Source organism: Ambystoma mexicanum, unplaced genomic scaffold, assembly GCF_040938575.1.
Source record: "Ambystoma mexicanum isolate Mex_15411 unplaced genomic scaffold, UKY_AmexF1_1 Mex_scaf4, whole genome shotgun sequence".
In the NCBI taxonomy this organism is placed as follows: Eukaryota; Metazoa; Chordata; class Amphibia; order Caudata; family Ambystomatidae; genus Ambystoma; species Ambystoma mexicanum.
In genome coordinates, this window is record NW_027182455.1 from 8,563,824 (window position 1) to 8,579,768 (window position 15,945).

Sequence of the window (15,945 nt, forward strand, 5' to 3'; positions counted from 1 at the left end):
GCTACATGGAGCGACACGCAGGGAACAGATCCTGGCTACTCGGTGAGTCTCATTTCATGCATGATAATGTGGGGTATGTGATGCGGCAATGACCTGGCAGGAGGGGGGGCGTACGTAGCAATGTCATTCCACAAACATCCTTTATTGTCCACATACAGGTGATGCCGGGTATCCACTGAAGAGATGGCTCCTTACACCACTCCGGAACCCACAGAACCAGCCTGAGGAGGACTACAACCATGCCCACTCACGTACCCGTGTAGTCATAGAACAGGCATTCGGCCTACTGAAGACTTGTTTCCGCTGCCTCAGCTGGTCTGGCGGGGCACTCCTGTACCGCCATGAGAAGGTTGCAAAGATGGTCATGGCATGTGTCATGCTACACAACATGTGCGTACGTAGAAATGTGCCCATGCCCCCTGACGCAGAACTGCAAGCACCTGAAGATGGTCATGATGAGGGTGGGGATGTGGCAGCACCTCAAGGAGTCCGCGAGGCACAGGAGGGCCGTGAGATTCGTCAGAATATCATAGATGCATGCTTCTAGCACTCACGCCTGGTGGCTGTTACATGGACACGGGACTTGTGGCACTGTGTGTGTCTGGAACATGCACAATGTGGACTGTACGCCTATAAAGGCCTCGTACACAAAGATCAATGTCCACACATCTCATTGGATGATTATGAAATGTTTATAGCATATGTGAAATTATGTTACACACCCCATCGACCCGCCACCCAAGTGAGCCCAACACACCCCCTCCACCCTCCTACCTCCCCCCCGAACACCAGTGTCCGAAGATGCTCATTGTCAGTGGGCAGACGCTATTGCAAGCCCCCTCTCCGGGTATCAGGGGCACCCCTGCCTGTGGAGCGCAGGTTCCTCCCAGATCTACGTTGGGGGCTGCCCTGGACGGAACTTGCAACGGATGATGTCTCTGCCTGCTCACGTCCATGCATGTCCCTAAGGGTTTGTGAGAGCTCAGTGAGCACACGGCGCACAGCGGCAAGTTCAGCACATACGTCTTTGGACGTCGCATGCAGTTGCCCCCTCAGGCTCTCGGTGCTTCTCTCCATTTGTGCCCTTAGTGTCTCTGTACTTCTCTCCATTTCTGCCCTAAGTGTCTCAGTTGATGTTTCTATGGCTGCCTTAGTGCCCCCACATTCATCAGCATGGTCCTTGAGGAGCGTGGCCAGTTGCTGCTGTTGCACGATCACCTGGTCGAGGGACTGTTGCCTCTGCTGTGCCATGGCCATTTGCGGTGGTGTCACAGAGGGGCTGGACACCTCATGTTGCCTTGCCACAGGGCTTGTGGGGGATGGCCAGTCGTCGTCTTGTGGGTTCCCCTGCGTGGTATCCTCATGGTGTACGGGATGGAACAAACAGGGGGATTGAGACAGGTCATGGATGGATCTTACTTCGACATCCCCGTTTTCTGTGTCGGAGCATGCTGCCATTAATGCAGTGTCACCTATGGTGCTGCTGCCACCAGAAGCAGTGCCTTCTGTGGCATCCATTGGGGGGACCTGTGGTGGTGCTGTTGTGGGCATGCTGGCTGCTGGGGTGCCTGTTGAAGTTCCCTCCTGTGTGCTGCCACTTGATTTGTGCTGCTGCCGTGTCTTGATGCGTGCAGCTGAGGTGGAGGGTCTTTGGCCGTTGGTCTTGGCCGTCTTTGCAGGTGTGCTGGTAGGGGTGTCCTGGAGCTCGTCATTTGAATCGGACCCTGTGGTGGAGTAAAGGAGGGCGAGCGTTATTAATGGGTCTGTTGAAATTGGAATGGCAATGTATCACATGCATTGGGGTGGTACCTAAGGGTGATTTGGGTCGGGGCCTTGGAGGTGGTTTCATTTTTGTGTGGATTGAGGATGCAGTTGTTTTGCAGCCTGCAGTTAGGGTGTGCCTGCTGCACGTGTAGAGGGTGTTTTTAGGATTTTTAATGATTTCTGTATTTAATGTGAGTTTTAAAGTGCGCTATCAGGCCAATGTATGTGGACGTTCTCCTGGACATGTGTTACTGTTGCACTATGTGGACACATGGTACTTCACATGATTGGACATTGTGAATTTAGCATTGTTTTATTTGGCCCACCTACCTGATTCTTCGGATGTCTGCACTCCTTTCTCCATCCCTCCGACTCCCTCTATACTCTCCATTCCAATGGTGGAGGCACAGATTTCTTCCCAGGGGGTCAACTTGATGGGTGATTCCGATCCTCCCCCGGTAGCTGTGGCAATGTTACGGTTGGCGGATAGTATGCTCCGTACGCGTATCCGCAGGTCGTCCCATCGCTTTCTGCATTGCTGTGGGTTGCGGGGTGCGGTCCCCACCGCATTTACCCGCTGTGCCACCAGGGCCCATATGGCCTTCTTGTTCGCAAGTGCTGCCCTGGTCATTTGCGTCGAGAAGACGACGGCAGCATTCTCCTGGAGGGTCTCTGTGAGCACGGTGAGTTCCTCACGGGAGAAGTGGACCTGCCGCTTGCGGTCGCACGCTTTTTTCGCTACTTTTCCCATTTTTATTGCTTTCACTGGGGTGGATGACGGGTTGGGATGTGTCTCAGGGTAGTATTTTTTATGGTTGTGTGGGAATTCAGATTTTATAGGTGTACGCCGTGCTGTTTCCCGTTCCGGGACCATTTTTTAACTTCCGTTTCCGTATATTTACGGTCACCGTACTTTCCGATTGCCGCTCATTACGGTGACCGCTCAGATGGGTGGCGGAATTGCACCTAGGGCGCCGTACGACGGCGGTGAGGGGCGTTTTGGGGACATTTCCGCCATCGCGGACTTTGCACTTCCGCCATGGCGTAGTGCTCGTGCACGATGGGTCGGAATTAGCCAAACTTTGCTACGTCGTGCAATGGCGGAAACGCTATTTACGCTATGGCGGTCAGGTCAGTCACTTTCCGCCAGGGTCGTAATGAGGGCCAGTGTGCTGATCAATGGAGTAGATACTCCAGCTCTTAGGGATAGTGGGTGCAGTCGAACTGTAGTGGATTCTACCTTGGTAGACTCAGAGGAAGTTGCCAGAGCTACTCTGATGCCCACTAAGTTGGCTGACGGCCCACTCCGTATGTTCCCAGTAATACCTGTAAATCTTACTTTAAATGGTACAGCAGTCAGGATTCCAGTGAGCATTCAGAGAAACGTCCCGGGAAAGGTCTTGTTAGGTAATGATCTCAGAGCTTTAGGGCTCGTAGGAGACACTGCCGAAAGACCCTACACACGGTCTCAAGCACGGGCAGCATTGGCCAAGACCAATACGCCGCCCCAGCCGAAGGGGAAACCCAAGGCGAAAGGAGTCAACAAGTCAAGACGAGGGAAAGAGAATATTCCCCCGAGCTCGCCTACCACTGCGGTGGAGGAAGTTGGTCAATCGCCCGGGCCTGACGAGGAGGTGGCGATGCCTGAAGTATTTGACCCCAACGACCATCCTGAACTAAAAGACTTGTTAGTTGAAGGAGGTCCTGATAGGGACGAATTCAGTAAAGGCCAACGTGAGTGCCCATCTCTGGAAGGCCTAAGGAGACAGGCCTGCTCCCAGCTTGAGGGTGAACCTCCTGGGACGCATAGGATTTATTGGGAAGGTGGACTCCTGTATAGTGAGCCCACAGAGTCTACAGAAGGAGACCATAGGAGGTTGGTGGTTCCCCTTGCTGTTAGGCCCTTCCTCCTGCAGTTGGCGCATGAAGTGCTCCTTGCTGGTCACCTTGGTATTAAGAGGACCAAGCAAAGGTTATCCATGCACTTCTACTGGCCCAAGATGGGGGTGCAAGTAGAAAGTCACTGCAGGAGTTGTGCCTCCTGCCAGTTATCTGGTAAGGTTGGCTCGACAATCCAAGCTCCGTTGGTACCGCTCCCAGTTGTGGGGGTACCATTTGAAAGGGTAGGGATCGACATCGTTGGTCCCCTTGACCCGCAAACATCCTCGGGCAATAGGTTTATCCTGGTGCTGGTCGACCATGCAAACAGATATCCTGAGGCCATCCCATTGAAAACTGTAACTGCCAAGTCAGTTGCAAAAGCTTTACTTGGCATATTTACTAGGGTTGGCTTCCCTAAAGAAGTTGTGTCAGATCGTGGCAGCAACTTTATGTCGAAGTATATGCAGGCTATGTGGAAAGAATATGGGGTCACCTACAAGTTCTCTTCTGCATACCACCCCCAGACCAATGGTCTGGTGGAACGTTTCAACAGAACGTTAAAAAGCATGATTGGGGCTCTGGAGAAGCTTCAGAGAAGACAATGGGATCTTCTTTTACCATGCTTACTGTTTGCCTACCGAGAGGTACCACAGGTGGGTGTTGGCTTGAGCCCCTTCAAACTTCTGTTTGGTCATCCTGTACGGGGACCCTTAGCCATAGTCAAAGAGGGATGGGAGATGCCCACTCCCCCTGTTACTACCAACGTAGTTGATTATGTGCTAGGGCTCAGAAAACGGATGGTACTTCTCATGGGCTTGGCTAGTGATAAATTGAAGGCAGTACAAGCGCTGGTGAAACATTGGTACGACCAGAAAGCTTCCCTCATCAACTTTACACCTGGTCAGCAAGTCCTGATCATGAATCCCATAAGGCCTTGAGCTTTACAGGACAAATGGTCAGGCCCTTACACAGTGGTGGAGCCCCTGGGTGAGGTTAACTATTTAGTGGACCTTGGAAGGCCTGGACAGGCTCCAAAAGTGTTTCACGTGAATAGGCTGAAGGCTTTCGTCCCAAGAGTCGAAATCGCAGCACTGTTACTGGCTTCAGATGTTGAGGAAGAGGAGTCTGAACCTTTCCCCGACCTGTTCCAAAGCGGTCCTTCAGATAGCTCCTTTGAGGGTGTCCGAGTGGCCCCTCACCTGACTTCTGATCAGCAGGCTGAGGTGAAAAGTTTGCTTAGGCAGTTTTCCCCCCTGTTTTCACAGTCGCCTGGTTTGACACCTTGGTGCAAACATAACATAGACACAGGAGACAGTGTACCTACCAAAAGTAGGGGATACAGGATGTCAGACAAAGTACGGTCTTATATTAAGACCGAGGTCAACAAGATGTTAGACCTTGGGGTGATTGAACCCTCTAGTAGTCTTTGGTCCAGCCCTGTGGTTTTCGTTCCAAAGGCAGGCACTTCTGAATTGAGGTTCTGCGTGGATTACAGGGCTCTGAATGCTGTCACCAAGACAGATGCACACCCCTTGCCTCGAACAGATGAGCTGGTGGATACTTTGGGTGCCTCCAAGTACCTCAGCACGTTTGACCTCACTGCTGGCTATTGGCAAATAGCTTTAGCAGAACATGCCAAGGAGAAGACAGCGTTTTCTACTCCAGACGGCCTTTACCAATTCCGGGTAATGCCGTTCGGGTTGAAGAATGCACCTGCCACTTTCCAGAGGCTTGTGCATCATGTTTTGAATGGGTTGGACGAATTCTGTCTTGCATATCTGGACGATATAGCAGTTTTCAGTGCCACCTGGGAAGACCATGTGAAACACCTCGGGATTGTGCTCCAGGCTCTTCAGAAAGTACACTTGACCATAAAGGCTAGTAAACGCCAGATTGGACAAGGCTCAGTGTTTTACCTTGGACATGAAGTAGGTGGAGGGAGGATACAGCCTCTACCCAGTAAAGTACAAGCAGTACAAGACTGGCCTACCCCCACTACACAAACCCAAGTGAGAGCCTTCTTAGGACTCACGGGGTATTACCGCAATTTTGTGGCAGACTATGGCACCATAGCTGCCCCTTTGACTGCCCTCACAACTCTGAAGAAACCCAAGAAGGTAACTTGGACCGACGAGTGTGAGAAGGCCTTCAATGGCTTAAAAGACTCCTTGTGCCAGGCCCCTGTCCTCAGGGCCCCTGATTATCAAAGACCTTTTATCGTGCAGACGGACGCCTCTGACACTGTGATAGGAGCTGTACTATCGCAAGTAGATGAGAAGGGTAAGGAACACCCTATTGGTTTTATTAGTCGCCAGTTTAAGGACAGAGAGCTCAGATGGTCCACGGTAGAGAAAGAATGTTTCTCTGTTGTGTGGGCCCTAAGGAAGCTGAGGCCCTACCTCTATGGGACCCACTTCACTGTGCAAACTGACCATAAGCCCTTAAAGTGGCTAATAAACATGAAGGGGGAGAATCCAAAGTTGCTTAGGTGGTCCATAAGTCTACAAGGCTTCGACTTCACTATTGAGCATAGGCCAGGTGTCCAACATAGCAATGCTGATGGGTTGTGCAGAATGTTTAACCGACCTGAACAAGAGACTCATCCAGGGGTGGAATAGTTCCCCCTGTCCATAGTCTGGGAGGGGCGAGTGTTAGGAAAGATTTCGTAATTGTAGGTAATTTTCCTTCCATGTGGCAACCCCTAAACTTTTTGCTGTTGTTTTTCACCTTGTTCTCGACTTTGCCCGAGAAGTGCAGCCTTCTGCCGCACTCCTCTGGGCTTTCGCTCCTTTCTTACGGGGAAACTGTCATGCCCTTAAGACAGTCAGTACCAGGAAACGCTGGTTTCCGTAGTTTCTTGTATCATGTTGCGGCTTTCGTGCAACATGACACAAGAGGGCACTGTAAGCTAAGTTACTGCTCTCTTGGGTCTCTAGCCTTCTACAGGCCCTAGATACTCTTTCAGGATTGTAACTGATCGGTGCAAGTGATTCACGGACGGGAATGGTGGCAGCGATCGTTTCTTGTGTTTTGAGCTCCTTTTGGCGTTCTAAGCGCGTTTCTCGCGCTTAACCCAAAATGGTGGCCTAGATCCCAAAATGGCCAGACCACGAGGCTCCTTTGTCCTGTCCGCTGACCGTCTTGCTCCCTTCACCTTCCCCAGGTCGAGCCGACCTGGGGCCTTCCTTATTTGGGCATGTGCTTTCCCGCAAAACACAGATGCTTTCGCAGGCTTCTACATGTCTTGTGTGTGCCTCCAGGATGTGGGCTGGGATGTCTGGTCCCAATACACATCCTGGGTGCCAGAGAGTCTAGGGTGGTGTGAATGTCTGGGACCACCGTGGTCTGTGATAGGTCCACGAATGGTGTGAGTGTTGATGAGCGGATCTCCCATTGGGTCCCCTCCGTTTTGGCGCGAAGGGAACCGTGGATAAGAGGGGGCTGGAAACACCACTACCATGTCGATCTCCTGAGTTCTCACGAACGAAGGAATACAGGAGCCAAGTATCCTGCAACCAAGAGGCTGAACCGAGGAATCGCTGGTGACCCGCTGAAGGACTGCTCCTCTGCACTGCTGTCGCCTTGTGAAACCCTTTTCACCTTTGATCGAACCAGAAGGCCTGTACTGGTACTTCGACCCTTGGAATAGCGGGGACAGCTATTCTCGGCATCTTCACCATCTCCTGCTAGTAAGCCTTCGGAAGCGTCTCTGGGCCATCCAGCAGACTGACCAGCCTACACAGGAGTCTTGCTCTGTAACCGCCGCCAGGTTGTGTAGTATATCGAGTCCTTGTCACTCTCACATGATTCGTACACTTGGCGTTCCCAGGTCTGAAGTGAGTAGTGTACATTTGGCTCAGATACACACCGCCGCTCCGTTGCCCTGCTGTGGTAACAAACTGTGCGGGTTCCTTCGTTTGGGACGTCTTTTACTCAACTCTGCTGCTGCAGACTAAACACGACGACGAGACGTCCCCTGCTCTTCTGAACCTGCCAGCGACTGAAACTGATGCGGAGAAGCCTGGGTCTGCTTGCATCGTGGACCGGTGAGTAGCATAGCTAGGAACTGGTCGCCCTCCTGCAGGAGCCCATAGCTTTTCCCCGCTGTGTCAAAACAGCACGCCTTTCCGTACTCGCGCTCTGCTTTTGCCCACAGTGGAGGCTGCGCTTGAGTCGCGGAACACTGTTGTTCTTCGTTTGTGCACTAAACTGAACTGCCTGATCTCCCTCGAAGAGACTCCCCTTTTGCCCGTTGGCACCAGCGTGTGCAGGTACTTTTGAGCACAAGGCTCCACTCTTCGTAGGGCTCGGACTTCCTTTTAGTTAGGTGCCTCTGAAGGCGGACTGGGTCTAAGCATTATTTCGCACTGCCTGTTTTCCTTCCCTTTTAGGTGGACTACACATTTCGTGCATCTAACGCTTGAGACTTGTTTGTATTTGTATATATATTGTATTGGTATGGTATGTGTTGGTTTACTAGAGTTGTATTGTGATTTCTCGCTACGGTCATTGTTTTAAAGGCCTTGGAATAAATGTGTATATATTTTTAATATAGCACCTGTTTGGAGTAGTTTGTAAGTGTCCTTGCTTTGTGTGCTCATTGCGGGCTTTCAGTCACCCTCACCTCTCTTGAGACCTAGTCTTGACCGCCGCGATCGCTACCTTGATTGGTCTGGCTTGTCCAGAGGTTACCCTGTTCCAAGAAATTAGGTTGGCCATCTGAACTTCTGCGCCACCAGGACAGAGTTCAGAAATCCGTCTTAACAATATCCAACTCCTTCCCGTTCCAAACCTGAGACCCTTCCTATAGCATGAGATGTGATATCCAACTCCTTCCCATCCCAATCCTGAGACATTTCCGATTGCAGAGATGTGATATCTCAATGCTTATACCAAACCTGAGACTCTTCCTATAACATGAGATGTGATATCCAACTCCTTCCCGTTCCAAACCTGAGACCCTTCCTATAGCATGAGATGTGATATCCAACTCCTTCCCATTCCAATCCTGAGACCCTTCCGATGGCATGAGATGTGATATCTCAATGCTTCTAATACCAAACCTGAGATCCTTCCTATAACATGTGATGTGAAATCCAAATTCTTCCCCTTCCAAACCTGAGACCCTCCCTTTAGCATGAGATGTGATATCCAACTCCTTCCCATTCCAATCCTGAGACCCTTATGATAGCATGAGATGTGATATCTCAATGCCTCTAATACCAAACCTGAGATCCTTCCTATAACATGAGATGTGATATCCAAATCCTTCCCCTTCCAAACCTGAGACCCTCCCTTTAGCATGAGATGTGATATCCAACTCCTTCCCATTCCAATCCTGAGACCCTTCTGATAGCATGAGATGTGATATCTCAATGCCTCTAATACCAAACCTGATATCCTACCTCTAACATGAAATGTGATATCCAACTCCTTCCCTTTCCAAACCTGAGACCCTGCCTATAGCATGAGATGTGATATCCAAGTCCTTCCCATTCCAATCCTGAGACCCTTCCTATAGCATGTGATGTGATATCTCAATGCTTATACCAAACCTGAGACCCTTCCTATGGCATGAGATGTCATATACAACTCCTTCCCATTCCAATCCTGAGACCCTTCCTATAGCATGTGATGTGATATCTCAATGCTTATACCAAACCTGAGACCCTTCCTATAGCTTGAGATGTGATATCCAACTCCTTCCCATTCCAATCCTGAGACCCTTCCTATAGTATGAGATGTGATATCTCAATACTTCTAATACCAAACCTGAGATCCTTCCGATAACATGAGATGTGATATCCAAATCCTTCCCCTTCCAAACCTGAGACCCTCCCTTTAGCATGAGATGTGATATCCAACTCCTTCCCATTCCAATCCTGAGACCCTTCTGATAGCATGAGATGTGATATCTCAATGCTTCTAATACCAAACCTGAGATCCTTCCGATAGCATGAGATGTGATATCTCAATGCTTCTAATACCAAACCTGAGCTCCTTCTTATAACATGAGATGTGATATGCAAATCCTTCCCCTTCCAAACCTGAGACCCTCCCTTTAGCATGAGATGTGATATCCAACTCCTTCCCATTCCAATCCTGAGACCCTTCTGATAGCATGAGATGTGATATCTCAATGCCTCTAATACCAAACCTGAGATCCTACCTCTAACATGAAATGTGATATCCAACTCTTTCCCCTTCCAAACCTGAGAGCCTTCCTATAGCATGAGATGTGATATCCAACTCCTTCCCGTTCCAAACCTGAGACCCTTCCTATAGCATGAGATGTGATATCCAACTCCTTCCCATCCCAATCCTGAGACATTTCCGATTGCAGAGATGTGATATCTCAATGCTTATACCAAACCTGAGACTCTTCCTATAACATGAGATGTGATATCCAACTCCTTCCCGTTCCAAACCTGAGACCCTTCCTATAGCATGAGATGTGATATCCAACTCCTTCCCATTCCAATCCTGAGACCCTTCCGATAGCATGAGATGTGATATCTCAATGCTTCTAATACCAAACCTGAGATCCTTCCGATAGCATGAGATGTGATATCTCAATGCTTCTAATACCAAACCTGAGATCCTTCCGATAGCATGAGATGTGATATCTCAATGCTTCTAATACCAAACCTGAGATCCTTCCTATAACATGTGATGTGATATCCAAATTCTTCCCCTTCCAAACCTGAGACCCTCCCTTTCGCATGAGATGTGATATCCAACTCCTTCCCATTCCAATCCTGAGACCCTTATGATAGCATGAGATGTGATATCTCAATGCCTCTAATACCAAACCTGAGATCCTTCCTATAACATGAGATGTGATATCCAAATCCTTCCCCTTCCAAACCTGAGACTCTCCCTTTAGCATGAGATGTGATATCCAACTCCTTCCCATTCCAATCCTGAGACCCTTCTGATAGCATGAGATGTGATATCTCAATGCCTCTAATACCAAACCTGATATCCTACCTCTAACATGAAATGTGATATCCAACTCCTTCCCTTTCCAAACCTGAGACCCTGCCTATAGCATGAGATGTGATATCCAAGTCCTTCCCATTCCAATCCTGAGACCCTTCCTATAGCATGTGATGTGATATCTCAATGCTTATACCAAACCTGAGACCCTTCCTATGGCATGAGATGTCATATACAACACCTTCCCATTCCAATCCTGAGACCCTTCCTATAGCATGTGATGTGATATCTCAATGCTTATACCAAACCTGAGACCCTTCCTATAGCTTGAGATGTGATATCCAACTCCTTCCCATTCCAATCCTGAGACCCTTCCTATAGCATGAGATGTGATATCTCAATACTTCTAATACCAAACCTGAGATCCTTCCGATAACATGAGATGTGATATCCAAATCCTTCCCCTTCCAAACCTGAGACCCTCCCTTTAGCATGAGATGTGATATCCAACTCCTTCCCATTCCAATCCTGAGACCCTTCTGATAGCATGAGATGTGATATCTCAATGCTTCTAATACCAAACCTGAGATCCTTCCGATAGCATGAGATGTGATATCTCAATGCTTCTAATACCAAACCTGAGCTCCTTCTTATAACATGAGATGTGATATCCAAATCCTTCCCCTTCCAAACCTGAGACCCTCCCTTTAGCATGAAATGTGATATCCAACTCATTCCCATTCCAATCCTGAGACCCTTCTGATAGCATGAGATGTGATATCTCAATGCCTCTAATACCAAACCTGAGATCCTACCTCTAACATGAAATGTGATATCCAACTCTTTCCCCTTCCAAACCTGAGAGCCTTCCTATAGCATGAGATGTGATATCCAAGTCCTTCCCATTCCAATCCTGAGACCCTTCCTATAACATGAGATGTGATATCCAACTCCTTCCCATTCCAACCTGAGACCCTTTCTATAGCATGAGATGGGATATCCAACTCCTTCCAAATCCAATCCTGATACCCTTCCGATAGCATGAGATGTGATATCCCAATGCTTATACCAAACCTGAGACCCATACTATGGCATGAGATGTGATATCAAACTCCTTCCCATTCCAATCCTGAGACCCTTCCTATAGCTTGAGATGTGATATCCAACTCCTTCCCATTCTAATTCTGAGACCCTTCCTATACCATGAGACTTGATATCTCAATGCTTCTAATACCAAACCCGAGACCCGCCCTATAACATGAGATGTGATATCCAAATCCTTCCCCTTCCAAACCTTAGACCCTTCCTTTCTCATGAGATGTGATATCCAACTCCTTCCCATTCCAATCCTGAGACCCTTCCAATATCATGAGATGTGATATCTCAATGCTTCTAATATCAAACTTGAGACCCTCCCTATAGCATGAGATGTGATATCCAAGTCCTTCCCATTCCAATCCTGAGACCCTTCCTATAGCATGAGATGTGATGTCTCAATGCTTCTAATACCAAACCTGAGACCCTTCCTATAACATGAGATGGGAATATCCAACTCCTTCCCATTCCAATCCTGAGACCCTTCCGATAGCAGAGATGTGATATCTCAATGCTTATACCAAACCTGAGATCCTTCCTATAACATGAGATGTGATATCCAACTCCTTCCCATTCCAATCCTGAGACACTTCCTATAGCATGAGATGTGATATCTCACTGCTTATACCAAACCTGAGACCCATCCTATAGCATGAGATGTGATATCCAACTCCTTCCCATTCCAATCCTGAGACCCTTCCTATAGCATGAGATGTGATATCTCAATGCTTCTAATATCAAACGTGAGATCCTCCCTATAGCATGAGATGTGATATCCAAGTCCTTCCCATTCCAATCCTGAGACACTTCCTATAGCATGAGATGTGATATCTCAATGCTTCTAATACCAAACCTGAGACTCTTCCTATAACATGAGATGGGATATCCAACTCCTTCCCATTCCAATCCTGAGACCTTTCCGATAGCAGAGATGTGATATCTCAATGCTTATACCAAACCTGAGACCCTTCCTACGGCATGAGATGTCATATACAACTCCTTCCCATTCCAATCCTGAGACCCTTCCTATAGCATGAGATGTGATATCTCAATGCTTATAGCAAACCAGAGACCCTTCCTATAGCATGAGATGTGATATCCAACTCCTTCCCATTCCAATCCTGAGACCCTTCCTATAGCATGAGATGTGATGTCTCAATGCTTCTAATACCAAACCTGAGATCCTTCATATAACATGAGATGTGATATCCAACTCCTTCCCATTCCAATCCTGAGACCCTTATGATAGCATGAGATGTGATATCTCAATGCCTCTTATACCAAACCTGAGATCCTTCCGATAGCATGAGATGTGATATCTCAATGCTTCTAATACCAAACCTGAGATCCTTCCTATAATATGAGATGTGATTTCCAAATCCTTCCCCTTCCAAACCTGAGACCCTGCCTTTAGCATGAAATGTGATATCCAACTCCTTCCCATTCCAATCCTGAGACCCTTCTGATAGCATGAGATGTGATATCTCAATGCCTCTAATACCAAACCTGAGATCCTACCTCTAACATGAAATGTGATATCCATCTCCTTCCCTTTCCAAACCTGAGACCCTGCCTATAGCATGAGATGTGATATCCAAGTCCTTCCCATTCCAATCCTGAGACCCTTCCTATAGCATGTGATGTGATATCTCAATGCTTATACCAAACCTGAGACCCTTCCTATGGCATGAGATGTCATATACAACTCCTTCCCATTCCAACCCTGAGACCCTTCCTATAGCATGAGATGTGATATCTCAATGCTTATACCAAACCTGAGACCCTTCCGATAGCATGAGATGTGATATCCAACTTCTTCCCATTCCAATCCTGAGACCCTTCCTATAGCATGAGATGTGATATCTCAATGCTTATACCAAACCTGAGACCCTTCCTATAGCTTGAGATGTGATATCCAACTCCTTCCCATTCCAATCCTGAGACCCTTCCTATAGCATGAGATGTGATATCTCAAGGCCTCTAATACCAAACCTGAGATCCTTCCTCTAACATGAAATGTGATATCCAACTCCTTCCCCTTCCAAACCTGAGAGCCTTCCTATAGCATGAGATATGATATCCAAGTCCTTCCCATTCCAATCCTGAGACCCTTCCTATAACATGAAATGTGATATCCAACTCCTTCCCATTCTAACCTGAGACCCTTCCTATAGCATGAGATGGGATATCCAACTCCTTCCAAATCCAATACTGATACCCTTCCGATAGCATGAGATGTGATATCCCAATGCTTCTACCAAACCTGAGACCCATACTATGGCATGAGATGTGATATCAAACTCCTTCCCATTCCAATCCTGAGACGCTTCCTATAGCTTGAGATGTGATATCCAACTCCTTCCCATTCCAATTCTGAGACCCTTCTTATACCATGACACTTGATATCTCAATGCTTCTAATACCAAACCCGAGACCCGCCCTATAACATGAGATGTGATATCCAAATCCTTCCCCTTCCAAACCTTAGACCCTTCCTTTATCATGAGATGTGATATCCAACTCCTTCCCATTCCAATCCTGAGACCCTTCCGATATCATGAGATGTGATATCTCAATGCTTCTAATATCAAACTTGAGACCCTCCCTATAGCATGAGATGTGATATCCAAGTCCTTCCCATTCCAATCCTGAGACCCTTCCTATAGCATGAGATGTGATGTCTCAATGCTTCTAATACCAAACCTGAGACCCTTCCTATAACATGAGATGGGAATATCCAACTCCTTCCCATTCCAATCCTGAGACCCTTCCGATAGCAGAGATGTGATATCTCAATGCTTATACCAAACCTGAGATCCTTCCTATAACATGAGATGTGATATCCAACTCCTTCCCATTCCAATCCTGAGACACTTCCTATAGCATGAGATGTGATATCTCACTGCTTATACCAAACCTGAGACCCATCCTATAGCATGAGATGTGATATCCAACTCCTTCCCATTCCAATCCTGAGACCCTTCCTATAGCATGAGATGTGATATCTCAATGCTTCTAATATCAAACGTGAGATCCTCCCTATAGCATGAGATGTGATATCCAAGTCCTTCCCATTCCAATCCTGAGACACTTCCTATAGCATGAGATGTGATATCTCAATGCTTCTAATACCAAACCTGAGACTCTTCCTATAACATGAGATGGGATATCCAACTCCTTCCCATTCCAATCCTGAGACCTTTCCGATAGCAGAGATGTGATATCTCAATGCTTATACCAAACCTGAGACCCTTCCTACGGCATGAGATGTCATATACAACTCCTTCCCATTCCAATCCTGAGACCCTTCCTATAGCATGAGATGTGATATCTCAATGCTTATAGCAACCCAGAGACCCTTCCTATAGCATGAGATGTGATATCCAACTCCTTCCCATTCCAATCCTGAGACCCTTCCTATAGCATGAGATGTGATGTCTCAATGCTTCTAATACCAAACCTGAGATCCTTCATATAACATGAGATGTGATATCCAACTCCTTCCCATTCCAATCCTGAGACCCTTATGATAGCATGAGATGTGATATCTCAATGCCTCTTATACCAAACCTGAGATCCTTCCGATAGCATGAGATGTGATATCTCAATGCTTCTAATACCAAACCTGAGATCCTTCCTATAATATGAGATGTGATTTCCAAATCCTTCCCCTTCCAAACCTGAGACCCTGCCTTTAGCATGAAATGTGATATCCAACTCCTTCCCCTTCCAAACCTGAGAGCCTTCCTATAGCATGAGATATGATATCCAAGTCCTTCCCATTCCAATCCTGAGACCCTTCCTATAACATGAAATGTGATATCCAACTCCTTCCCATTCTAACCTGAGACCCTTCCTATAGCATGAGATGGGATATCCAACTCCTTCCAAATCCAATACTGATACCCTTCCGATAGCATGAGATGTGATATCCCAATGCTTCTACCAAACCTGAGACCCATACTATGGCATGAGATGTGATATCAAACTCCTTCCCATTCCAATCCTGAGACGCTTCCTATAGCTTGAGATGTGATATCCAACTCCTTCCCATTCCAATTCTGAGACCCTTCTTATACCATGACACTTGATATCTCAATGCTTCTAATACCAAACCTGAGACCCGTCCTATAACATGAGATGTGATATCCAAATCCTTCCCCTTCCAAACCTTAGACCCTTCCTTTATAATGAGATGTGACATCCAAGTCCTTCCCATTCCAATCCTGAGACCCTTCCTATAGCATGAGATGTGATATCTCAATG